Source organism: Oratosquilla oratoria, chromosome 8 (genome assembly GCF_046742065.1).
Source record: "Oratosquilla oratoria isolate Oo_2021 chromosome 8, ASM4674206v1, whole genome shotgun sequence".
NCBI lineage: Eukaryota > Metazoa > Arthropoda > Malacostraca > Stomatopoda > Squillidae > Oratosquilla > Oratosquilla oratoria.
The window spans coordinates 16555339-16563173 of NC_134784.1; positions in this window are offsets into that span (position 1 = coordinate 16555339).

A 7835-nucleotide genomic window follows, 5' to 3' on the forward strand; every position below is an offset into this window, starting at 1 on the left:
ATACTGTTTATTTATTTGTGTATTTATTTATTTATTTATCTACTTATTTTCGTGAAGTTCTGTTAGGAGCTCAGAAAGCAACGCGACATGACGTCACACGTTAAGCTTTGAATAAATGGAAATTCCACGGGATTTACGAAGGAGTCTTCAAAATCTCCCGAAGGAGTCTTCAGTCTCCAAAAGGAGTCGTCAAAGTCTACTGACGTTGTCGTCAAATTCTCCCCTCGTCTCTCTCTCTCTTTCTCCTTCTCGTTAGGTCAATCATAAAGGCAATGGAAAAAAATTGAATCGTTTGTCATGTCACATAGAACCCGCGGAAATTCCACTGTTATTCAACTTTGAAATATTACGAAGGAGTCTTCGGTCTCCAAAAGAAGTCGTCAAAGTCTCCCGACGTTGCCGTCAAATTCTCCCGTCGTGTCTCTCTAGCAGGCCCATGGAAATTCCGCGGGATTTACGAAGGAGTCTTCAAAATCTCCCGAAGGAGTCTTCAGTCTCCAAAAGGGGTCGTCAAAGTCTCCCGACGTTGTCGTCAAATTCTCCTGTCGTCTCTCTCTCTCTTTTTCTTTCTCGTTAGGTTAATCATAAAGGTAATAAAAATTGCTCATAAATATTGTTGAACCCCAATATTTTCCTATGGAATATCTTAATTGTGGCTGTTACTGAGGTTTTTTGAGTGAGGCGTAAAGTTGGGGAAACTTATTCTTGTGTTTCCTACCCTTCGCCCGCGGCCACTCAATCGTCTCGGTTCCCGTGACTTCAGTGTTCTCGTCCAATCAGTCGTCTCCATTGCCGTGACGTCACCACTCTCGACCAATCAGTTGTCTCCGTTGTCGTGACGTCACCACTCTCTCAGCCAATCAGAATCCTTACACAATGGGACATTTTTGCCGGATTTCGGAAGATGGTCACACAAAACGCCAGGAAATTTTCAAAACTGGAAAACTTTATTTTTTTATATACATAGATTTTAAATATTGTGCAATTGCTATCTGATATGCGAACTTATTGATAAAGGAAATTTTTAGCAAATCAATAAAAGGAGGAGTTTTATATAGAATTGCCACAATTATATAAGGAAAGGTATAAGCCATATGTGAGGACGGTATGATCAGGTTCACTCGATTCCTCCAATAGCTTTCTCATCTTGGTGATATTTGTTGCATTGCCTGTCAAAACACTTCCAATGGGACAGCCAAAATCTTGTTCAGCCTTCTTGATCGAATCTTGTACAATTTTTAGAAGATATTCAGCAGTGCGAGGTTTCCCTGATGTGTCTATTGTGTCAACTAAATAAATCTGACCAGTGAATGTTGTTAGAGTGACACATATTATGGGCTCATTATGGATGTTAGACCACCCATCAATTGAAAGACATACAGTTTCATTATTCAGGTCATCTGCACACTTTTTATATTCCTTTTCATACACAAGATCCAAGTACTTATCAGCAATATCTTTTCTGGATGGAGGAATATAACCATCATCTGAACCATCATCTGAACCATCATCTGAACCATCTTGAGAAACTGAGGATGCTGAACAAGACGAAATGGTGAATTTGTAGCAAATATCATTCTTGCAACTTCTTTGTCGAGATTTTCCTTTTGAGAGGCTAAATTTTTTATGATAAATCTGTCCAGAGATGTTGATGACTTTCTTTTAGATGAAAATTATTTAGAAAAAGTGGCGCCTGTGGAGGAGTCTGATAGTGACCTTTTTAATGGTGGAGTCAGGTTTGCAGATAATTCAAGTGGAGCCGATGATGAAGGGATTGAAGCTGTTGATACAGATCCTGAAATGGAAACAGAAAATTTTAGCATATTGCATAATTTATAAATGAATGAATACAGTGTGATTTAGGCTACTTTTGAGTACAGTAGTTATTTTTTTAGATAATGATCATATTCACACAAGCCACTAAATTATTTGCAAATAACTAACAGGATATGAAATAGGTGGGCTTGGAATTCAGCCCACACAGGATTCAGTCCACTTTTAAATTCACTAAAAATAATGGGTTAGTTGGGTTAGGTTGGGGTTAATCCCTTTGGGCTGAATCGCATGTGGGTTGAATTCCAATGGAACCTATAAAATATATTACACAATGTTGAATGAAATGAATAACAATCATCTAGGCCCCAAAGTTGAGTGGATATAGTATATTATAGTGATATAGTCATTACCCAAATTTAGAAGTAATGAAGTTGAAGTATCATCTCTTTAGGCCTTCACATTCTTATTGCACATGCTCTCCATTGTTCACAAAATTTATATAGTTGCGTATGAAAAGGGAGAAATGCACACAATATAAGTAAAATTATTTACCTGGGTCATCAATTTCTTCTTCTGTATGCTGTGGCTGACCTTGGCATTTATCTCTGTGAGATTTTAATTTTGACACAATGCCCTGTAGTTCCTGGCTGCAGTGTTTGCATTTAGCTCGGTACCCTTTGCCAGAAGTTGTTGGTAGTTTTTCAAAATAATTCCAGACAGGATAATTTTTTCTGCCTGAAGGAACCACTCTGCCAGGTCCAGAAGACATCCTTCCTGGTTGATTCCAAAGCAGCAACTGACTCAGTGAGAAGCTGCTTACCTAGAACAAGTTTCAACAAGAATCTTGTTGAAACTTGTTGTGGGCTGCACAGTGATATATATTACATGTAGGCTTATACCGTTCCTTGTATACTTGTGGCTAGTCTATATAACACTGCTCCTTACATTGGTATGCTAAAAGTGTCCTTTAGCAATCAGATTGCGTATCAGATAGCAATCCCACAATTTTTAAAATCTATAAAAAAATCTATTTAAATCATATAAATCTGTTTTTTTTTTTTTTTTTTTTTTTTTTTTTTTTTTTTTTTTTTTTTTTTTTTTTTTTTTTTTTTTTTTTTTTTTAAGATGAAAAAATCGCCAACACTGGTGTCCACCAACCTCATACAATAATACCTGTTAAGTCCGGCTAAAATTTTCATTTCAAAGCATAACAATGCCTTAAAAATAGTTTCTTATTTCACTATAAAAGTTCATATTAACTTATACTGCATTAAATAAGTCAATAGTTGATATATTTGTCCTATGTACAATATTAGGTTTCTAGTATTGATATATTTGTCCAATATAAAATGTTAGGTTACAAAGAAAGAAATGGCCTCCGCTAGCGGACCCAGGGATCTCGGTGCACACGTCCTGTGTAACAGTAGTCCTTGATATATATGTATATATATATAATATATATATATATATATATATATATATATATATATATATATGTGTGTGTGTGTGTGTGTGTATGTGTGTGTGTGTGTGTGTGTGTGTGTGTGTGTGTGTGTGTGTGGTGTGGGTGTGGGTGTGTGTGTGTGCGTCAAAATATCAATAATAACAACTGTACGAATAATAATAATAACAATAATAACAATAACAATAATAATAATAATAATAACAACAATAATAATCATGATAATAATAATTATAATAATAATAATTATAATAATAAATAATAACAACAGTAATAGTAACAATAATAATAACAATAATAATAATAATAATAATAATAATAATGATAATAATAGTAATAATAATAATAATAATAATAATAATAATAATGATGATGATGATGATGATGATGATGATGATGATGATGATGATGATGATGATGATGATGATGATGATGATGATGATGATGATGATGATGATGATGATGATAATAATAATAATAATAATGATAATAATAATAATAATAATAATAGTAATAGTATTAACAATAATATGATAAAAATTATAAAAACAATAAGAACAGCAACAACAACAACACTAATAATAAGATTAATAATAATAATAATAATAATACTAATAATAATAATAATAATAATAATAATAATAATAATAATAATAATCTTTAACCAGAGGTCATAAAGGTATTTTGAGAAGAGAAGAAAAATTTTGAACTTAGAAATAATTTTTTTTTATCTATTTGTCAATTGATTATTTTCTATTCATCTTTCAAATAACCAAACCTGGCCGTCGCAAGCCTCGATCCGGGATCCATCAGAAGACCACCGGAAGACTTAACTCTTGCAAGTGATTTGTTCCGAGATAGTCACAACGACAAAGCGAATGGTTGATTGATTGATTGATTGATTTATGAAATTTTTGGCTTGAAGGCAAGCGCCGGAGCCAGTAGGCCATTCAGAGCATATTTATCTTATATAAATAGATGTAAATGCAAGTAAAACAGTAAAAACAATATGCACTTACAAAAACACATCAAAACAGATAAATTTTTTAAAAGGTTTGCCCTGCACTTATTAGAGTATGCAAGGCACTGAATTAAAATGTGTTTAATTGTAAAAACAACTTGGCAAGTGGGACATTGGGGGGCCAGCCTTTCTGCTCCACTTGCCATAAAAAATTATAGGTAATGTAGGAATGGCCAATTCTTAATCTTGTTAAAACAATAATCTTCTGTTCAAAGAATGAGACTTCCAAGGGTTCACCAACGGGTGAATTTCTTTTAACTTGTAACTACTGTCCAGGCTTGTCCATTGTTCTTGCCGTTTCTCCATTGCATAACAATGAATTACTGTACTTGTTTGAAGTCTGCATGTGGGATTTTTGTGTCTGTTATATGGCTGAGACTAGTAGCTACTTTGGCTGTAGCATCGGCCAGTTCATTTCCAGTGATACCCACATGGGACAGCACCCAGCAAAAGTTTACTTTTATTTTCTTTCAGTTGTTAATAAGAATCAACCAGTCCTGTATTTCTTGGACTAAAAAGTGAAGAGGCAATAATGTATTTAGAGAGGATAGAATGCTCATAGAGTCTGTAAAAATAACAACGTTCTTATTAGATGGAACAGAATTAAAAACAAATTTGAGGGCGTTGTTGACTGCCAGCAGTTCAGCAATAAAAACAGAGCTAAAATGAGGAAACTTCCTCTTTAAAACTGTGCTATCAGATACAACAGCACAACCAACACCATCTTGGGATTTTGATCCATCTGTACAAATAAAAACTGAATCAGCATGTACAGATAAATGTTCTAAAAATTCACTTTTTAGCTCCACACCAGTTCTACAAGTATTTTTCTTGTTTTTAATAGGACAAATTACAGTGGGGCATCGGTTCCAAGGAGGAAATTTGGGAGGCGTGATCTCGGCAATTGTAATAGGAACAAGTACTACCTCCTCTGCCCCAACTTCACATCTCACTTCTAAAGGTTTTGGCAGAGTACTTTTTCTTGGAGCTCTGTCTACCGGCTGCTTTACATATTTGAAGTTTGGATTTTGTTTTGATGTTAAGACATGAGATATATATCTAAGGTTTAATTCCTCCCTGCGAATATAGAGGGGAGGAATTCCCGTGTCCACATACAAGCTACCCACTGGAGATGTTCTATAAGCTCCCGAACAAATCCGCAAGGCCATATTGTGGACTATATCAAGCTTCTTTAATAAAATTTTACATGCCGATCCATAAACTTGACATCCATAATCGATTTTGCTAAGGCACAATGTTTGATAAAGCCTTATTAGATTTATACGATCTGCTCCCCAGTTGAAGCGAGACACAACCTTTAGTATATTAAGTCGCTGTTTAACAGTGCATACAACCTCGTTTATGTGATGACTGAATGTCAATCTTTTGTCCAAAACCAGACCCAAGTATTTTACTTGATCTTCATATGATAATATGACACCCTCTAAGAATAATGTTGGTATCTCTTCCTTGCGTCTTAGTCTAGAGAACCTAATGGCTTTTGTTTTTTCAGCAGAGAATCTGAAGCTCTTGCAATTAGCCTATCCTGTTGCTAAGTTAATAACCTCTTGAATCTTTTGGCCTGTTTCTAATGTTGTCGATTTGCTGCACACAATAGCGAAGTCATTAGCATAAGCCAATCCATGAACTCCAGAAGGAATTTGTTCTAACAAACTATTAATTGCTATGCTGAAGAGTGTAGGACTCAGAACACTTCCTTGGGGGATCCCTTCCTCTTGAAGATATGCAGAAGAGAAAGAAGAGCCCACTCTGACTTTTAGATAATGGTCAGACAAGAAATCCTTTAAAAAACTGAACATATTACCCCCGATACCTCACTCTGCAAGTTGCTTCAGAATGCCTCCCCACCAGGTAGTATCGTAGGCATTTTTCAAGTCAAAAAACATAGCAATGCTCGAATTCTGAATTGCAAAGGCATTCTGAATCTCACGAGTGATAAAAAGTAAGGGGTCCAGAGTGCACTTATTTCTTCTAAATTCAAACGGTCAGTTAGATAGGAGATTTTTAGATTCCAAAAACAAAACTAAACACATATTAACCATTCTTTCATAGATCTTACAAATGCAGCTAGTGAGAGCAATAGGTCTGTAACTTTGTGGGAGATTGGAGTCTTTTCCTGCCTTTAAGATTCCTATAATTGGGACAAAAGGTAGGGAGGTTCTTAGAGACTCCTTGAATGAAAAGGAAAAGGAGAAGGAGTACGAAAAGAAGCTGAAGGAGGAGTGGGAGGGAGTAAAGGATGGAGCAGAGATGGGTGTGGAGGAGGAATGGGGATGGTTCAAGGAGGGAGTCTTAAAGTGTGCAAGGGTGGTGTGTGGAACAAGAAGGACAGGGGGAAATAGAAGAAAGGGTAGTGAATGGTGGGATGAGGAAACAAAGAAGGTTGTAGAAGAGAAGAAGCGAGCATTCACAGATTGGTTACAAAAGAGGACGGGGGGAGTCATATGAGACGTACAAAGAAAAGAAAAGAGAAGTAAAGCAAAAGGTAAAGGAGGCAAAGAGGAGAGCAGATGTGAAATGGGGTAGGAGTATGACAGAAAATTTTGAAAGTAATAAAAAGATGTTTTGGAAAGAAACTAAGAGAGGAAGAGGAGGCGAATCAAGTAGGGAAGAAAAGGTAAAAGGTACAGATGGAGAGATGATAATGGAAGAGATGGCAGTAAGGGGAAGATGGGCAGAATATTTTAGGGAGTTGCTAAATGTGAAGGAGGATAGGGAAGGAAAGATAGCTGCAGTGGGAAATGCGAAGAAAATGAGAGTGATGAGTGAGGAGAATGGAGGAGAAATAGGGAAGGATGAGGTGAAGGCAGTTGTAAAGATGATGATGAAAGCAGGTAAGGCACCTAGTCTGGATGGATGCCATGCAGAATGTCTGAAAAAGGGAGGTTCAGTGATGGTGGACTGGTTGGTGAGGTTATTTAATGTTTGCTGGAGAGAGGGTAGAGTACCGGAGGACTGAAGAAGTGCCTGTATAGTTCCTCTTTACAAGGGAAAAGGGGACAAGTGTGAATGTAGTAGTTTCAGAGGGATTAGCCTGTTGAGTGTAGTAGGGAAGGCTTATGGGAGGATCTTAATTGAGAGGATTAGGAGAGGAACAGAAGGAGTAATTGGTGAGGAACAGTGTGGTTTTAGGACAGGTAGAGGTTGTGTAGATCAGATCTTTGTGGTAAGACAGATATGTGAGAAAGCTATAGGAAAGGGGAAGGATGTTTTTTGGGCTTTTATGGATCTGGAAAAGGCTTATGATAGGGTAGACAGAAAGGCACTGTGGGAGGTTATGCAGATTTATGGGATAGGAGGAAAGCTTTTGGGAGCTGTCAAGAGTTTTTATGAGAGTAGTAGAGCTTGTGTCAGGATTAGAAATGGAGAGAGTGAGTGGTTTGAAGTAAAGGTGGGACTTCGTCAAGGATGCGTTATATCGCCCTGGCTGTTCAACTTATACATGGATGGGGTGGTGCGAGAGGTGAATGCTAGGGTAGTGGGTCAGGGATTGGAGATGGTTAAAGAAAATGGAGAAAAGTGGGAGGTGAGCCAGCTGTTGTTTGCGGACGACAC